Raw genomic sequence first — 19733 nt, forward strand, 5'->3', positions numbered from 1 at the left:
GATGGAGATTCCACTACCTCCCCAGGCAATTTATTCCAGTGCTTAACCCCCCTGGCAGGAAGTTTTTCCTAATGTCCAACCTAAACTGCCCTTGCTGCAATTTAAGCCCACTACTTCTTGTCCTGTCCTCAGAGGTTAATGAGGACAATTTTTCTCCCTCCTCCTTCTAACAACCTTTTATGCACGTGAAAATTGTTATCATGTCCCCTCTCAGTTTTCTCTTCCCCAGACTAAACAACCCCCCTTTCTTTTTTCCAATCTTCCCTCAGAGGTCATGTTTTCTAGACCTTTAATCGTTGTGGCGTTTCTCTGGATTTTCTCCACTTTGTCCACATCTTTCCTGAAATGTGGCACCTGGAACTTGGCACGATACTCCGGTTGAGCAGGCAGTAGAGCGGAAGAATGACTTCTCGTGTCTTGCTTGCAACGCTCCTGCTAGTACATCCCAGAATGATGTTTGCTTTTTTTGCAACAGTGTTACACTGTTCACTCATATTTAGCTTGTGATCCACTATGACCCCCAGATCCCTTTCCACAGTACTCCTTCTTAGGCAGTCATTTCCCATTTTGTATGTATGCAACTGATTGTTCCTTCCTGAGTGGAGTACTTTGCATTTGTCCTTATTTGAATTTCATCATGTTTCTTTCAGACCATTTCTCCTGTTTGTCCAATCATTTTGCATTTTAATCCTATCCTCCAAAGCAACTCCTCCCAGCTTGGTATCATCCACAGACCTTATAAGTGTACTCTCTATGCCATTATCTAAATCATTGATGAAGATATTGAACAGAACCAGACCCAGAACTGATACCTGTGGGACTCCACTCATTATGCCCTTCCAGCTTGACTGTGAACCACTGCTAACTGCTCTCTGGGAATGATTTTCCAACCAGTTTCGCACCCACCTTATACAGCTCCATCTAAGTTGTATTTCCCTAGTTTGTTTATGAGAAAGTCACGCAAGACAGTATCAAAAGCCTTACTAAAGTCAAGATATACCACAGCTACTACTCCCTCACCTATCCACAAGGCTTGTTACCCTGTCAAAGAAAGCTATTAGGTTGGTTTGACATGATTTGTTCTTGACAAATCCATGCTGACTGTTACTTATCACCTTATTATCGTCTAGGTAGGTGTTTGCAAATTGATTATTTGCTCTATTATCTTTCCAGGTACAGAAGTTAAGCTGACTGGTCTATAATTCCCTGGGTTGTCCTTATTCCCCTGTTTATAGATGGGCACTAGATTTGCCCTTTTCCAGCCCTCTGGAATCTCTCCCGTCTTCCATGACTTTTAGAAGATAATCGCTAATAGCTCAGATATCTCCTCAGTCAGCTGCTTGAGTATTTTAGGATGTATTTCACCAGGCCCTGGTGACTTGAAGGCATCTAACTTGTCTAAGTCATTTTTAACTTGTTCTTGTTTCAACCCCATAATTGTTTCCGCTCATTCTCCCTTCCAAGTTCACATCATTTTTGCAGTTAGACAAAGGAGCATCTTGCTTGGAGAAAAGTGCAAAGTTAGCTACCTTTCAGGGTTGGATGAGTTCTGCTCATTGGGTAAATCGGTCAGTGACTAAGCAAAGCTACAGACTGCTCTAGGTCAGTTTGAAGTGGAGATCATGGTCCTCACTCAGGGTGAAATTCACCCCTGCGCAGGCCCCTAGCAGAAAATCGATGCATCACTTAAGTCCTGGTTTATGTGGAGCAGAGGCATCATGCTGCACCACTGCGCAGGGGTGAATCTCTGCCTTAGTGCACATCTTGAGGAAAATACCTTCCCTGGCAGTGACATGGTGCTCTCAGCAGTCTAGGAGGGATTTTCACCTGAGCATTCATGTGTCGAGCATCCCCAAACTAGCCTGATGACTGCAGATGCTGCGTTTTGAAAAAGGAGGTGTTGGAAAATTCACCCCCTTTTATCCTGCTCTTCCCAAAAGCCAAGGGATCTCCTGCTCCCAAGATGGACACTATCACTTTCATAGTCCTCTCCCCTCCCGCTCGTTTTTAAAAGCAATTCTGCATTTTTTGTTTGGTTGTCTCATATCTTAGAAGCTGAGATGCAGGGACACATTCAGACATTGGCAGGTTAAAAATTCTGTGCCTCCAGCTGCCTAGATTTCCTTGGAACTGGACCCATCTAACTTGTTTTGGGTTTTTTGTTTTTGTTTGTTTGTTTGTTTGTTTTAAAGCATCCTAAATGGCAGTTTAAGCACAGCATTTTGAGTTTTGTAAAACATGAGTTACAAAGCATGGGCTTTTCAGAAGCGCCTGAGTGTCAGGAGCACATGGTCCATTGCCTTGCGTGCGACTTGTGGTCAAGACTCTCAAAAGTGATGCCAGTGGTGCAGGAACAATTTTTATACTGAGGGTGCTGAAGGTGGAAGCCATGTATTTGAGTTGTTATCACTCCTTCAAGCCAGGAGTTGTGGCAGCACCTGCTAGTACCAGCATCTATGGGTGACTGATTTTGGGGGATGCCACTATAGATGCCATAAAGGGGCCTGATTTTCCAGAGCGTGGTGGCTCAGTTTAAGGCATCTCAAGATGGGCACCCAATAACTGGGATACCCAGAATGACTAGTCACTTTTTAAAACCTTAGTTGTTGCTCCTAAGTCACGTAGGCACCTGTGAAAATGACACCCAGAACCTAATGGCTGAGAGGCAGGCACCCAATATCTACAGAAAATCAATGAGTTGGGCACCTTAGATGCCATTGAAAGCCCCAGCCACTGCAAACAGAATTCCCTCATAGATGTGCTATGTGGATGTTTTTCAGTAGTTAAACCTTCTCCTACAGTAACTATTGGAAATGCAAATCCAATAGATTTACATTAGGGCATAAGACTCCCAGACTGAAACTGACCAGATACACAACAGAAACTAGCCCGTCTAGTTACACTTCCCTAGCTCTGCAAAGTCTAAAATGTGGAGTCATAAACCTTGGCATTGACATAGTGCTTTAAATCTTCTAAACACCCAACGGACATTACATCTGATTTCTTTGTCTTTGTCTTTTTTTAGCCTTTTCAGTTTTAATAATCTAAGAGTGAAGGGAACGTTTTTTTGGGCGGGGGAAATAGTACAATTTGTATCTTGATCGTGTTCCTTGAAATGGGACCCAAATTCTGCTGCCACTTACACCAGTGAAATCCAGAGCAACTCCACTGAGTAAATGCAGTTTCTCAGATTTATACTAGTGTAAGTGAGACCTGAATTTGATTTATTTGCATCCCCATGGGGAAGTTCAAAGGGAGAGAAAATAGGAATGTAATATTAAAACCAACAGCTTCTCACATCATCTACTGTACAATAATAACAAACAAACTGGCTGTGAATAAACTTCTGTCTCTTATTTTGCTCCAGGTTAGCAGATGATGTTTAAGATACTTCTACCTTAATTAAACTCATGCAGTTCCTCGGTGAGAGTGGGAATGCGACTCTGGAAATAAAACCAAACGTTGGAGGAGCAGATGAAGGTTATTAGTGGGTCTCATTCTCCATGGTCCTGCTTTTTGTGTGGTCGTTGCCAAAGCAAAGTGGATGTAACCTAATTCCATCCTGACCTGGCAGCAGTTTGCGCTCACTTTTGCACTGGTGTAAATTACTGCACCAGGTGCAGGGTAAGAGAGAATCAGGCCCACAGTGTAGATAACTCATCTCCCAGCAACTTAAGCCTCTGTCAGCTATTAGCATGAGGGATGTAGAGAAAGTCCAGGTGAAGAAATCCTTAAATAAAGTGAAAGGGGAAAGAAAATCTAAGCAACACTATTGAATGAAGCTCTAGGTAGCTTGCTCACCTGCTGTCTGCTTCTTAGCTGGGTCTTACCTGTATTTCCTCTCACACCAGCCAAAGCTGCTGTCACACTGAGCAGCCAGATATCAAGAGCTGCAAGGTGCTTCTGGCAATGCTGGAGTCACTTACAACCTGCCTTGCTGCTCTCGTTCTAAAGGAGCACCCACTATATGAGGTCATTGAGGAAGCCAGGAAGCACGAACTCACTATTGCTCCATCTCTGGGGAACGCCTCTAGAGGAGAAGGCAGCACCCTCCGTCCAGACCTTCCAATGTGCCTGCCAAAGAGAACTTGTTGGCTGGAGGGTTTAAATCTCTAAGCCAGAAGGGTGTGGGGAGGGATGGAGAACGTGAGCTGGAAAAGTAGATGCAGCTGTAATCAGAAACCATTTCAAAACCTCTGTGCCCGCATGCATATGCACACAAACATTATAATCTTTTATTTGCTATTGATATGATAGGGGCTGTCCTATTCGGATTTACTGGTACAGCTGCTTTTAAAAAAAATGACACTTTTCACCAAAACAAAAACCAAAACTTTGAAGTTGTTTCCATTTTGCAGTTTGAAACAGAATCCATTTTTCAAATTTTTCAAAATTTGTTTGTAACTTCCAGATATGTGATTTTTTGATAAACTACTTTTTTTTCCCACTTACTAAAAACAAAACAAAACTCAGGTTTGGGTAAACAGAACATTTTTGAGAATGCTTTTAACTAAAAGCAATTTTGATTTTAAATGTCACCAAAAAAAAGTGATAAATGAAAACTTCCCAAAAAGTCAATATTTTTCGCAAAAGTTTCAGTTAAAAAACAACAACAAATTTTCTGATGAAAACTCTTTTGTGAGAACAATGTTGACCAGCTGTACTTACTGGAGCATGTAGAACTGTCAGTTTATCAGCACAGAAATTACCAGATTGGATGAGAGCAGGGTCCATATAATGTAGTGTCCTGTCCCTAGCTACTTCAAGGGAAGGTTAAAAATCCCCATGCAGTAGGCAAGTATAGGATAACCTGCCTGTTTCCTCCTGACCCCGTTACTTAGGATCTGGCTCATGCTCTGAAGCAGATGGGTTTAGATCCCTTGATAAACGTCCTGTTGGTTTATTTATTTACTAGTTCCTGTTATCACTCTGAATGTTCTTGTTATCCCGTCCTTTTTCAAAAATAAGTGATCAACAATCATCATGGGGTTTGAAAATGGAGCATAGCCCGCTCCAAACATAAAAACCTGCAAACTTCCTGCTAAGGCAAAGTTACACATTGTACATTACTTATCCAAAGAACCTGGCTAAGGATTATGGTTTGATGGCTGGGGATCCCTCCTCCTCCTCTGAGTATGCTAAAAAGAGTAACCACATTTCTCAATACCTGTCCTCTTTTTGGTGCTTCTCTTGTGTACAGACGTGGTTTGAAAGCTTTTCCTTCATAAGGACAGTCCATATTTATACCACAATTCCCCAGGAGGAGAAGTCACATTTTTCTAATAGCAGCAAGTTTTTGTATTGCACATTAACAATAAAAGGGAAATTAATTTGTCGTTCTGTTTCAATGTAGATCCTTTGCTGGAGCCTTGAGTAAAGAGATTGGGGATCTTTCGGAAGGTGGCATTTTGTCATAAGATAACTCTCTTTATAATCATTTCCTCCCCAAACCATCTAATCTCTGGCCACAGCCACATGTGCAACTGTCCATCAGAGAGCCTCCCTATGAATAAAAATATGGATCTTAAATAGAGTCAGATGCCTTGGAGAGGATGGTGTGATGAGATTGCCTACAATACCATGCGCCCCATCTGTGACTGCTAGTAGCAAATACCTCCAATGGCCAGAGATGGGACACTATGCACTCACCAGTGGGTTGCACAAGCAAGCAAGTAGGTGAGCAGAGGTAGCCCATTGGGGCCAGGACTGTGTCTTCATCTGTATTTGTACAGCACCCAGCACAATGGAACCCCAGTCCCGCCTGGGGCGATGGGCACCACTGCAAAATAAGTGAGCCAACAATCATAAGAGGGTTTGAACCTGGAGCATAGTCAGCTCCAGGCATCATGATAAAAGAATGCACTGTAATTAATGGCGTGGAGAGAGTAGAGCAGGAACTTCTCTTCTCGCTGTAAGAAGCAGGGGACATCCAGTGAATCCAGAAGGTGGCAAACTGGTAACTGATCAAAGGAAATACTTTTTCACACCACACACAGTTGGTTTGTGGAGCTCCCTGCCATGAGATCTCGCTGAGGCCAAGTGTTTAGCAGGAGTCAGAAAAGGACTGGACATTTATAAGTTAAAGTCTGTGAGCCATTTATACAGGAAGGGACTATCATGGTCATCTAGTCTGACCTCCTGCACATCGCAAGCCACAGAACCTCACCCACCCACTCCAGCAAGTGACCTCTGCCCCATCCTGCAGAGGAAAGTCAAAACCCCCCACGGTCTCTGCCAGTCTGAGCTGGGGGGAAATTCCTTCCTGACCCCAAATATGGTGATCGGTTAGGCAAGACCCACCAGCCAGACAGCTGGGAAAAAATTCACTGTAGTAACTCAGAGTCCTCCCCATCTAGTTCGGGTGACCATATTTCCCTATGCTGAATACGGGACACATGATAAAATTACTCGTATTCAAGCGAGGTCAACAGCAATCAATCAACTAGGCAGTACAAACGTTCAAATTAGCATCAAGTTGACTGAGCCTCTGTTAAAAAGACAGCAAGGGGAGGAGCACGGAAAGGGTCGATGGGTGCCCGCACTCACCAGCCACTGCCACTCAAAGCGTGCAGCCAGTGCCGGCCAGAAAAGGGACAGGGGGCGGGGCCCTGCTAGCCGAAAGCCGGCACGCAGCAGGGGCTGCGCTGATGGAGGCAGCAGGAGGACTGGCAGGCCCAGCGCGCTGCATCTTCACTCCACCACCAGCCTTGCCCACCCACCCCCATCGTCGGCTACTGGACCCTCCCACTCACCTCTGCTGGGCAGGTGGCTGGCGAGTAGGGATCTGGCCAGCAGCAGGACCCTCCAGTACTGATGGGGGGACAGAAAATATAGGACAATTTGCCCATTTTTAAGAAAAAGTCGGGACACCTGCAGGAGAGCTTAAACATGGGACTGTCCCTTTAAAAACGGGATGTCTGGTCACCCTAATTATGGGTCCTCTGTGCCTGATTTGCAGAGGATGCAAGTCTGCTACGACCATGTGCTCCGAAGCCTGGACTCTTTAGCTCAAGCTGCAGCAGCTCATGCTTTTAGCTCTGGAGCTCCCTGGTACAATTGTGTTAGCCAAGATAGCAGCCATCACACGTCCTTTCCCCCATCGAAATAACTTTTGGCCTGGGGGAAGGTGCACTGGGCTGGGACACAGAGAGGATTTTTGCTAGGGGGGGTGGGGCTAGACTAATTTGAAAGCTGATTTCAGCAGAGCCCACAAGGCCGTGTGTGTGTCCTTGGCTGCAGGTAGGGGAGTGCAGGGTAGGAAGAAGTCAGCGGCTCGAAAGGGGAGGAGAAGCAGAAAGTTTTTCTGTTGCGCCTAATCCTAGAATAGAAGAGAACAACTTGTCGGGGGTTGTGTCTTTGCCTGTTTGTGGTGCCTAATGGGTGTGAAGCGGTTCTGGAAGATCTGGTGCATACCGTGTAGTTCCCTTTCAGCGTCTACACACAGCACAAGCTGCATCGCAAATTCCAATGAGAAGTCGGATGCAAAATTTGTAATAGTGAGGGGGATTAACCACTGGACCAACTTCTGAGGGATGTGGTAGACTCTCCGTCACTTGAGGTCTTTAAGTCAAGACTGGATGTTTTGCTAAATGACATGCTATGGCTCGAATGAAAGTTATGGGCTTGATGCAGAAATTACCTATGATTTTGAATGACGAGAAGGTGCATCACACGCAGGGCTCAGGAGAGATTCTCTCCCTGTGACTTCCGCCATTCTACGCCTTGCTGCCTAAAGTGGTATGTAGGTGGGCAAAGTTGGAGAAGAGGAGGGTGTCTGGAGCCAACGTGTTGTGGTCATATCCGCCCTGCTTGTCAGGAGATGTTCTCTCTGCACAGTGGCATTCTTCCTCTGAGCCATTGCTTGTGATTATTTATAATGTAGCACCAGAAGCCTTAACTGAGATTTGGGTTCCATTGGGTTTGGCATTGTCCAAACAATTCCTGTTGAGAAAAACGTATTCTTTAACTAGACAGGGTAGTAGAGGGAAACAGAGGCAGGATGAAAGTCAGAGCAAAGCAGGTCCCTAGCAGAGATAAGAATAGACCCAAGGTCTCCTGACCCCACTCCAGTACTCTGGCCACTAGACCACACTGCCTCTTTGCTGACTGCCTCTCTTAGGTTTCTGTGTATCAGCTCTCACTGCGGTATCTAAGCATTGCACACAGTCAAGATATGTGTAAAGCCGGAATAACAAAGTCTGTTTTCTTTCTCCACCCCTCCAAGGCAGAGGGATGTGACTGTGTGTGTAGGACGTTATTGTTTTGTTTTGGTAGCATTGATCTGAGGGAAAGGAACCCAGGAGGTTCCATGAGCCAGCAGATTGAACAAGTTTCCCCCCCTGAAGGGAGAGGGGAACTCTGGATTCAAACCAAAGGAATCACTGGTCAGTCCTTGCCCAAATAACAACTTTCCTCCGACCTAACCTTAAATAACAGAGTGTATCCAACTATCTACACTGTTAGCAAGGAAAGTTCCCGCCCATGAAATCCTGAGTTAACCCTGATGAGTCATTGTCACACATGGTATCACAATGTGTCTCTTTCTGCGTCCCTCCCACATCTCAAATGGATAGGTGCCATATAGTGGTTTGCTATTTATTCCTCTCCTGGGCATGATACTTTAGCTCAACGAGAAACAGCTTCTGCTTTCACCTTCAGAAGGTCCCCTGCTTTCAGCAGCGGAAGGTCCCCCTCAGTTGCTGCAGGTGATATGACCCTGTAGTGTTGTTACCTCGTATTTTATAATATTTAGCACTTACAGTATATAATGCTCTTTATTCATGAGCTCCATGGAGAAGGGACCATGCCTTCTCCTCTGGAAGCCACCTAGCACACTATGGCCCAACTGGAGATAATAATAACAAACAGGTCCTGAAGCCCTTTCCAAAGCTGGGAAAAGCAACCGTATCACCATGTTACAAGCATGTCTCACACAACTTGGCCCATTATTATTCCTTTTATAGGACTTTAAATATCTGTGGTGCTGCCCAGGGAAAGGTCCGTGCCGCAGACCATGCAAAGACAGAGGTGGAGGCAAAGGAGACGACAGATCACACTCAGTGCAAGGTGTGGCTTTTATAACTTGAATGCCTGGAACTCCTGCCATTTACAACATCATGGCATCTGTGGTGATGCAAGAAGCCACATTACAACTTATCAGATCTCAAGCTAGGCCAACAATCACTTGATTGCTATAGGGGTCTCCGAGAATTTTTCCACCATTCCAGCTACATACTGCATTATTGCATAATAGGTCTGCTACTTTATTAGCCACCCTTGTAGGCAAGGTACTATACCAGTTAAACCAGTAACCTAATACAGTCTGATGTATCCTGTGTCTTAAATCCATGGAGCATTCAACCCAAGAGGGATTTCAATTCAGATGCTCGAATTAAGTAAATAATTATCTGGTTTATTAAAGCCCCAATTAAAGCACCAACCTAGTGAGATCACACCAAAGACATGACTTTGCACAGGGTCTCACACTGCTATGTCATCTGTAGCATTGGACATTTGTAGTTGGGTACAAGCCTCGCACAACGAAGTAGGCACCACAGATCGATGTGGGCGAAGAGTGGATTGTTCAGTCAGCTGGCAATTCCAAAAAAAGTTGGAAAAAAAATTAATTTGGAGTCAAACCAAAAATGCAACTTTTCCAACTTTTTGGCGAATCAAAAAGTTTAAAAAATAGTTTGGGATCAGACAAACATTTGATTTTGATTATTTTTTCATCTTTTTAAATTATTTTTTAATTAATGGAAATTGCAAAACGAAAAGCTGTTTTGAATTAAAAAAATAAAAAAGCTTCATTTCTTTCAGATTTTATTTCAAAGTCCTTCTTCCCAATTGAAACAATTTGGCAAAGTTCATATGAATTTGCAAAATGTTTTGATGTTGCCAAACCTGCGGTTGGTTTTTTTTGTGTGGCCAAAATAGCATTTTGGTGGAAAAATATCTAATCATGGATACTTCCACTTCTGTATCCCATGAGGCTCTGTTGGATGCGAATATGGGATGCCAAGCAGAAACATCTGTCTCTCTCTCTCTAGAAGAATGGAAGCTTCCCATTTATAGTTAAAAATATGAACCATCTAGTTCAGAAGGAAGAAATCATATTACAGAAGCACTTGTAAACCCCAGTCATGATCAAAACCTCACAGTCCTAGGTTCTGTACGTACACATAGTGAAAGACAATTACTGCCATGGAAAGCTAACTAAATAGACAAGCCAAAGAGTGGAAGGACACCCTTAAATAAAATCAAGTCCCAAGTTTATACGTAGATGTGAAATGGCTAATGATTTGTCTTCCCTTCTTACATGTAAACATATGGGCAAAGGATAAGATCCCCTGGGGGATTTTCACTTAGCTGGAGCCTGCATCTTTAGGTCTTAATTGTAAAAACTTTATAACATTTCACAATTGCATAACACCTTTCAGCGGACACTCCCAAAGCTCTTTGTAAAGCTGGAAAGGTGTGACTGCCCCTGTCTGGAGGGGAAATTAAAGCACAGAGAGATGAAGTGGTTTGCCCAGATTCTCATAGCAAGTGAGTGGCAGAGTCCAGAAAAGAACCAGGTGCCTGATCTCCCAAGCATGCCATCAGGCGTTGTCTGTGAATAATCTAGGTCAGGGGTCCCCAACCCCCGGTCCACGGCCCGGTACCGGGCCGCGGCCTCTTACAAACCGGGCCGCGAACCGACCCAGTGGACCTCCCGCAGGCGTGCCTGCAGGAGGTCTACCCGAGCCGCGGGACGAGCGCTCCCTCCGCAGTCATGCCTGCGGGAGGTCCGCTGCTCCCGGGGCTCCGGTGGACCTCCCGCAGGCTTGACTGCGGACGGTTCGCTGGTCGCGCGGCTCAGCTGGACCGCCCGCAGGCACGCCTGTGGGAGGTCCACCGGCTCCGGTTGAGCTGCCGCAGGCATGCCTGCGGGCGGTCCTGCTGAGCCGCGGGACGAGCGCTCCCTCCGCAGGCATGACCGGTCCCTGGTCCTGAAAAGGTTGGGGACCCCTGATCTAGGTGGTGGGCAGGGCGTGAACATCACCTAAGGTTTTGAAGGAAAGGAGAGACATTCACACTCAGGAGAGATTCACTCCCCCAAGACTTCCACCACTCTGCCTTGCCTCCTGCTTCATTGGTCACTGGGTGACCTGTGAGGACAAAGTTGAGAGAGAGGGTGTCTGGGAGCCACCAGGTGAAAGACAATAAGTTGTTATAATGTCACCCTGACTGTCAATAGAGTGGTCTGTTGGCACAATGGGATTCATCATAGAATCACAGAACTGGAAGGGACCTCGAGAGGTCATCTAGTCCAGTCCCCTGCACTCAAGGCAGGACTAAGTATTCTCTAGACCATCCCTGACAGTGTTTGTCCAACCTGCTCTTAAAAACCCCCAATGACAGAGATTCCACAACCTCTCTAGACAATTTATTCCAGTTCTTAACCACTCTGACAGCTAGGAAGTTTTTCCTAATGTCCAACCTAATGTCCATCCTCAGAGCCATTGTTGTTATAGTTATTTGTTATTACACAGTAATAATGACATTTGGGGTTCCTTTGTGTTAGGATCTGCTGAGAAGAGCTTACAGTCTGAACGGGCAAAGCATGGGAAAATGACTTCCCAAACTGATACAGGAGTACAGTGGCAGAGCCAGGGTTAGTACCAGGTTTCTATCACTTGCTGCTATGCCCTCACCATTAGTCATGGTGGAGAAGCATCACAGAGTCGCCTGGTGGCAACTGAACAAGTGCCACCAAATTATTTTCACTCGTGGTCTAAAGGACTGAGGGGGGCTGATGACAGCTGAGGTTCCTTTCACTTCTAGGCCACCAATTTGCTTTCAGTCCAGGTTGGTAGCCATCAAAGGTTGTCTCCATCTGAAGGCTGTGTGTGTGTGTCAAGTCAGTGGTCTTACCCAAGCTGTCCACATGACAAAACTACCCCCCCTGTCCTCACCCCAGCTGGCACCTGCTGGTCCCATGGTTGGCAGCCTTAATAGAGAGAGGAAGGAAGGTACGGTCCATGAAGAGCAAACTCCTCTTTCTGCAGCAGAGCTGGTCTCTCCAGATCAGGGCTAAGGCACAGTGGCAGTGAGAAATTTACTGTGCCCTGCCGCTTTCCATGAACAGGGAACCTCACGTCCTGTGGTGTTGGAACAGTTTGTATGTGGGGGTGCTGGGGGTGCTAAGGGCCGGGGGGGCAGTAAGGGGACAGAGAGCAGGGGGCGGTTGGATGGGGTGGAGGTTCTGGGGGGTGATCAGGGGACAGGGAACGGGGGGGGGGTGTTGGATAAGCGTGGGAGTCCCAGGGGGCCTGTCAGGGGACAGGGAGCGGGGGGGGGTTTGGATGGGGGGGTTTCCAGGGGGCGGTTAGGGGTGGGGGTTTGGATAGAGGTCAGGGCAGTAAGGGGACAGGGAGCAGGGGTGGTTGGATAAGCGTGGGAGTCCTGGGAGGCCTATCAGGGAGCGAGGATGTGGTTCCAAGGGGCGGTTAGGGGCGGGGATGTGGATAGGGGTCTGGGCAATCAGAGGACAGGGAGTGGGGCGGGGGGGTTGAATAGGGAGTGGGGACCCAGGGGGTGGTTAGGGGCAGGGGTGTGGATAGGGGTCGGGGCAGTCAGGGGACAGGGAGCAGGGGGGGTTGGATGGGGGTGGGGTCCCGGGGGATGGTTGGGGGGGATGTGGATAGGGGTCGGGGCAGTCAGGGGACAGGGAGCAGGGGGGGTTGGATGGGGGTGGGGTACCGGGGGGTGGTTAGGGGCGGGGATGTGGATAGGGGTCGGGGCAATCAGGGGACAGGGAGCGGGGGGGTTTGGATGGGGCAGAGGTTCTGGGGGGTGTTAGGAGCGGGGATGTGGATAGGGGTCGGGGCAATCAGAGGACAGGGAGCAGGGGGGATTGGATGGGGGTGGGGTCCCGGGGGGTGGTTAGGGGCAAGGATGTGGCTAGGGGTCGGGGCAATCAGAAGACAGGGAGCGGGGCGGAGGGTTGAATAGGAGGTGAGGTGCCAGGGGGCAGTTAGGGGCAGGGATCCCTGGAGGGGGCAGTCAGAGGACAAGGAACAGGAGGGGTTGGATGGGTCAGGGATTCTGAGGGGGGCAGTCAGGGGGCAGGAAGTGGGAGGGGGCGGATAGGGGGCGGGGGCCAGGCTGTTTGGGGAGGCACAGGCTTCCCTACCAGGCCCTCCATATAGTTTCACAACCCCAATGTGGCCCTTGGGCCAAAAAGTTTGCCCACCCCTGATCTAGGAGAAGATTGAACTGAGCTTCACTGCAAGATAATCTCACTTTACATTGCTTGGAAATGGCTCCGCTTACTGGTCCCAGGACGTCTCTGCAGGTACAATGGAGCCTAGGAAAAACTTTGATTGCGAAGAGCTCAGGGCTAGAATCTCAGCTGGCTCTTAACTCAGCGGAGCTAGGCCCATTCACACCAGCTGAGATCTGGGCGTCGGTGTCTCTGATAGTAAAGGAAGGGAGGACACTGATCCGGAAGGACCAGCAAAGCAGGCCTTGAAGCCTATGAAGCTATGTGTATTGCCAACCCTAAGTATTATAATAGCATGAGTTAGGGTCCAGTCAATTTATCTAATCAATTTTGGGTGCTTTTTGCTTTCTTGAGTCATTAGGGCGCAACCAGGTCATATTTTCAAGCTTTTCTTTGCAACCATCAGAGAAAACCCGGTAACGTATTTTTTTTTTTTTTTTAGTGAAAGCTGAGATTCTCACCTAATCACGTGCCTCCAGGAGCTGGGGCTTTTGGAAAAATGCCAAATATTGTGAGACTTGCAATTAGATGGCAAGAGTTGGCAACACTGGCAGCAAGACTGTCAGTTCTTTGGGGCAGGGACCATCATGTTGTTTCTGCAGCGCCCAGCACAAAGGTGTCCTGGTCTAAGACTAGGGCTCATAGGAGCTACCACAATATAAATAAATAATAATAATTAATAGTGCATCCCTATACAAAGGTTTTGGTTGTGGGATCAGGTAGGACAGGATGTGCAAACTATGGCCCGGGGGCCGCATCTGGCCCTTCAGATGTTTTAATCTGGCCCTCGAGCTCCCGCTGGGGAGCAGGGTCTGGGGCTTGGCCCACTCCACATGTGCTGTGGCTCCGCACGGCTCCCGGAAGCAGAGGCATGTCCCCGCTCCAGCTTCTATGCGTAGGGGCAGCCAGGGGGCTCTGCACGTTGCCCACGCCCCAAGTGCCACCCACGCAGCTCCCATTGGCCAGGAACCACAGCCAATGGGAGCTGCAGGGGCAGCACCTGTGCACAGGGCAGCGCGCAGAGCTACCTGGCCACGCCTCTGCTTAGGAGCCGGAGAGGGGACATGCAGCTGCTTCCGGGAGCTGCTTGAGGTAAGTGCTGCCCAGAGCCTGCAACCCTGACCCCCTCCTGTGCCCCAATCCTGATCCCCCTCCCACCCTCTGAACCCCTCAATCCCAGCCCAGAGTACCCTTCTTCACCCCAAACCCCTCATCCCCAGCCCCACCCCAGAGCTCGCACCCTCAGCTGGAGCCCCCACCCTCCCCACACACCCCAGCCCGGACCCTCCTCCTGCACCCTGAGCTCCTCATTTCTGGCTCCACCCCAGAGCCAGGGCACCCACAGCTGGAACCCTCACCCCCCTCCCATACCCCAACCCCCAATTTTGTGAGCATTCATGGCCCGCCATACAATTTCCATACCCAGATGTGGCCCTCGGGCCGAAAAGTTTGCCCACCCCTGAGCTCGGAGGTGAACCTTCATCCTGTATTTTAAGAGACATCCCTTGTTTGATGTCTCACCACCTTTCCTCACTAAGGAGCTACCGAGACACAATTGATCAGATAAAGAAAGAATCAGACACTGTGAAACAAATGAGAGTTTTGTCCCAGGAATGAAACATGCTGGGAGGGTGCCCCTTAAAAATAGCTTTGCTCTGGATTTTTAATGCTGTCATTCCTTTCCTTGAAACGTAGTCCAGTTCTGGTCACCAGATCTCAAAAAAAGATATGGAAGAAGACAAGTGGGTTCAGAGGTAGGAGGTGATTACTTCCCGGTAAAGAGAAATTGGAAAGACTGAGTCTGTTTTCTATAGCTCAGAAATGAAGAGGACAGGATGGAAAAATATTGACTGGGAACTTCTGTTCATGCTGACTCATAATACAAGAACAAGGGGGCATTCCATGAAATGAAACGACAGCAAATCTAAACTAATAAAGTGAATTAACCTGTGGAACTCCCTGCTACAAGTGTGCTTGAGGCCAAGAGCTTACCAATGATATTTAGGTGTATAATGGGCGCATAGAGCATTGTGCTAGGGGGAAAAAGTAGGAGAGTTATTAACTCTCCTGCTTCAGGACATAAGCCAGCCTCTAATTAATGGGGGTTAAGAAGATATTTTCCTGTGGTTGTTCTATAATTACCTACTTCAGGGTTTCTTACACCTTCTTCTAAAACAGGGGTTCTCATACTGGGGGTCAGGACCCCTCAGGGGGTCACAAGGTTATTACATGGGGGGTCGCGAGCTGTCAACCTCCACTCCAAATCCTGCTTTGCCTCCAACATTTATAATGGTGTTCAATATATAAAAAAGTGGTTTTAATTTATGATAGGGGTCTCACTTGCTTGCTATGTGAAAGGGGTCACCAATTAACAAGTTTGCGAGCCACTGTTCTAAAACATCTGGTACTGGCCATTGTCAGAGACAGGATACAGGACTGTCTGCACCACTGGTTTGATCTGGTCTGACAGTTCTTATGTTCTTATTTTGAGGCTGTGTGATCAGAAAGCCATCATAATTCAGAGACAGCCATTTATGTCAGATTATTTGTGGTGATTGGTTTTTGGATGGTGTTCACTTTGATTTTAGGGCTTGCCTACATGGAAACTGGAACTAAAATGACTAAATCGATTAAAAAATGGTGTTAGTAATACCAAAATATGGCTTTCTTATTCTGAAATAAGTGTCCACACACGGACTTGCACTGAAACAGCTGCCAACAGGAATTACCACCAATATAGTTATTTTGGTTCACGATCCTGAATAGCCCAGCCCTTAAATTGGTGTCAATTCTGTTGGTAAATTACCATTGTAAGCTAAATCCATGGAAGCAAAGTTTAAAGTGCCTCTCCAGTAGGGGCTTGTATCATTTAACTAGACTGATTCGAAATCAATTTAGTTACATCAGGGCAATTTTTCTAGTAGAGACAAGGCCAAAATTCAACTTTATAATAAACCCAGTGTAAGGACTGATCTACACCTAAAACTTAGGTTGACCTCTACCTATGTTGTTCAGGGGTGTGAAAAATTCACACCCATGAAAGACGTAGTTAAGCCGCCATAAGCCCTGGTATAGACACCACACTAGATTAATGGAAGAATTCTTCCCCCAGCCTAACTACTGCCTCTCAAGGGCAGGATTTACTGTGCTTCTGTAGTGCTCATAGTGTAGACATATTCTAAGGAATCCCAAATGTCTGAGCACTAAAGCCAGGCTGGGATGACGGGTGGTGAAAAAGGAAGGGGAAGCAGGCAAAGGAGCATTGTCCTCGAAAAAAGAACAGGAGACTACTCTTAAAAGCACTGTTGAAAGGACCTGAAAACAAATGCAGATTAGGAAGCAGAGCAGAACTATGCAGCAGATCTTCCAGCAGCTCCACTAGAGATGGATCAGGACCATACAAGGCTGCTTTGTCAAGTAAAGGTCCCAGGGGAAGGGGATGACCCAGCTGGGATCCAGGCATTTCTTTATTAATGGGACCTTGTTTTATGAAACCTAGATCTTTGCTCTATGTCTAGATTGAGACAATAGTACCTAGCTCTTATATAAAGTACCTTTCAGCCACAGCTCTAGAAGTGCTTTACACAGTGTCATTATACCCATTTTACAGGTGACACCCCTGGATTGTAGATTGTTCATCATCTGCAGGGGGTGGCAATTCAGACTCGATCGAAAAGCAGGAGCATCTGCTGCCCCTCAGATCAAGAGCCCATGTGCCACAGTTGAAGGCTGTAGCAGACTCAAAGATCTCTATTTTTAGAGTAGCCACTAGAAGGAGACAGAGCACCAGGCTAGGTCAGCGTGAGTTACAAAAGCACTGGCTGGATCCCTCTGCAGCAGGAGGAGCCACCAAGGGGATCTCGATTAAGGAGTTAATACAGTTTCAGGCTGTTTGTCTCCTGGCCTGATTTTTTTAATTTACACAGAAATCAGGCAGAGCTGCAGGGAAGAGTGCCATGGACTGCAGCTGATTCCCTTCCCCCACCCCCTCTCAACTTTGAGGTACGGGGGGGTGGGGGTGTTAACGGGCTAGACTACAGTTGTGGTGGTCGTGGGTTCGTGTCTTGCTTGATCTCACTGAAAGGCCACCTCGAATTCCCCCCACTGCAAAATGGGTACCTGACCCATACAGGTAGGGACCTCAAAGGTGGGTAGGTGTGATGCTGGCCACACCACTCCCTTATGTACTGTTGGCTATGGAAACTGAGGCACCTTAATTCACATCAGCCTGATGAGCTGCTTGATTTGACCCCGTTCTCAGGCCCTGACACCCCCCGCACCTAAAACTCTGTAGTGTACCTGCTAAAGGGCATCCATGCTGTGATGAAGGTAGGAAGGAGATGCCGGCGAAGATGCCCTGCATAGGGAGGGGACCCGTGAAGGGGGAGAGGAGGATGAGGTGCTGGGGCAGCAGGGGGGAGAGGAACAGAACAGCTGGGAACGCGAGATGAAATGAAGAGTGAAAGCTGGCAGCGGGCCTGGTTGGTGCCTGCCAGGGACCATGTATCAGTCACTCACTCCTATGCAATGAGGGTGTACAAGGCTCCTGCTGACATGGTGGAGGGGTCTGACCCAAGCAGTGGGGCAGGTAGAAAAGCAGGCCCAGGGAGCCAGACTCTGAACTGGTGAGACTGGGGCTACACCAGCTCGAGATGTCAGCTGGTGAAACCCTTCTCCCATGAAACACACAAACACTCTCCTAATATTGCCCTGCAGACAATTGCTGTCATGGCCAGAGGGCTGTTGTGCCATGGGGGAAGGAGGCTGGAAGGGGTCATAAGACATGAGTTTATCCAGTGGACAAAAGCTTCTCCCCCCCACAACATATTCACCCTTCCCCAGGATTCTTGGGCTACAATAACTTGAGTATTAATTTCTGTGGGAGCCACTTGTCTCCTCTGATTCCCCCTGCTTGGAGACGTCTGGGATACAGGGGCCAAGTCTCGGGCCCTCCTGGGAAAATTCCCTGGAGATCAGCCTGAGTATGGGAGGGTTTTGCCTCTCCCTGAAGCATAAGTTTCTGGCCCCTGCCAGAGGTAGAAGACTTGGCTACAGAGCCTGGTGGTCTGATCTGGCATGACAGGCGGTCAGATATGGGGCTATAGGGGTTGATGATCTGATACAGCATGGGAGGTGGCTATAGCAGGGGTTCTCAAACTGGGGTTTGGGACCCCTCAGGGGGTCATGAGGTTATTACATGGGGGCGTTGCGAGCTGTCAGCCTCCACCCCAAACCCTGCTTTGCCTCCAGTATTTATAATGGTGTTAAATATATTAAAAAGTGTTTTTAATTTATAAGGGGGCTTGCTATGTGAGAGGGGTCACCACTACAAAAGTCTGAGAACCCCTGGGCTATAGAGATACAAGGCTATAGGGATTGATGGTCTGATCTGGCGTGTCAGGTGACTGGATTATAGAGACTGGTGGGCAGTGGGGGTCCCGGCGGGCAGGGGCCCGCCGCAGGGTGGATGTGCAGGGGTGGCGGTGCAGTGGCAGGTACCTGCCGGCAGGAGGCGCATGGGATGGGTGGGCCAGAGAGGTGGCACAGTGGCACGTGCCCGCCAGCAGGGGGCAGCACTCTGGTGAGTCCTGACCAGGAGGGGTGCCGTGGAATGTCGGCGCAGTGGTGGGTCCCAGCCAGCAGGGGGCATCGCAGGGCGGGTGGACCAGGGCAGCAGGAGGTAGCGCAGTGGCAGGTGGCCACCAGCAGGAGATGCCGCAGGGCGCCGGGGTGGCAGCGCAGTGGCTGAGTCCCAGCTGGGAGGGGAGCCGTGGAATGATGGCGCAGTGGTGGGTTCTGGCTGGCAGGGGGGCGCCATGGGGTGGCTGTACATGGTGCATTGGCAGGCGCCCACCAGCAGGAGGCGCCACAGCACAGTGGGTGAATCCCCGCCAGCAGGGGGCACCGCAGGGCGGGTGGCCTGGGGTGGCGTAGGGGTTGTCCCGGCCGGCAGGGGGGGCTGCGGGGCGGGTGGGCCGGGGCGACGGCGCAGGGCGGGTCCCGGCCGGCAGGGGGCGCCGCAGGGCGGGCGGCCCGACGTGGCGCAGGGCGGGTCCCGGCCGGCAGGGGGCGCCGCGGGGCGGGCGGCCCGAGATGGCGCAGGGCGGGTCCCGGCCGGCAGGGGACACCGCGGGCGGGGGGGCCGGGGCGGCGCAGGGCGGGTCCCGGCCGGCAGGGGGCGCCGCAGGGCGGGTGGGCCAGGGCGGCGGCGCAGGGCGGGTCCCGGCCGGCAGGGGGCGCCGCAGGGCGGGCGGCCCGAGGTGGCGCAGGGCGGGTCCCGGCCGGCAGGGGGCGCCGCAGGGCGGGCGGCCCGAGGTGGCGCAGGGGTGGTCCCGGCCGGCAGGGGGCGCCGCGGGGCGGGCGGCCCGAGGTGGCGCAGGGTGGGTCCCGGCCGGCAGGGGGCGCCGCGGGGCGGGTGGCCCGGGGTGGCGGGTCCCGGCCGGCAGGGGGCGCCGCAGGGCGGGCG

This window comes from Mauremys mutica, chromosome 24 (assembly GCF_020497125.1).
Source record: "Mauremys mutica isolate MM-2020 ecotype Southern chromosome 24, ASM2049712v1, whole genome shotgun sequence".
In the NCBI taxonomy this organism is placed as follows: Eukaryota; Metazoa; Chordata; order Testudines; family Geoemydidae; genus Mauremys; species Mauremys mutica.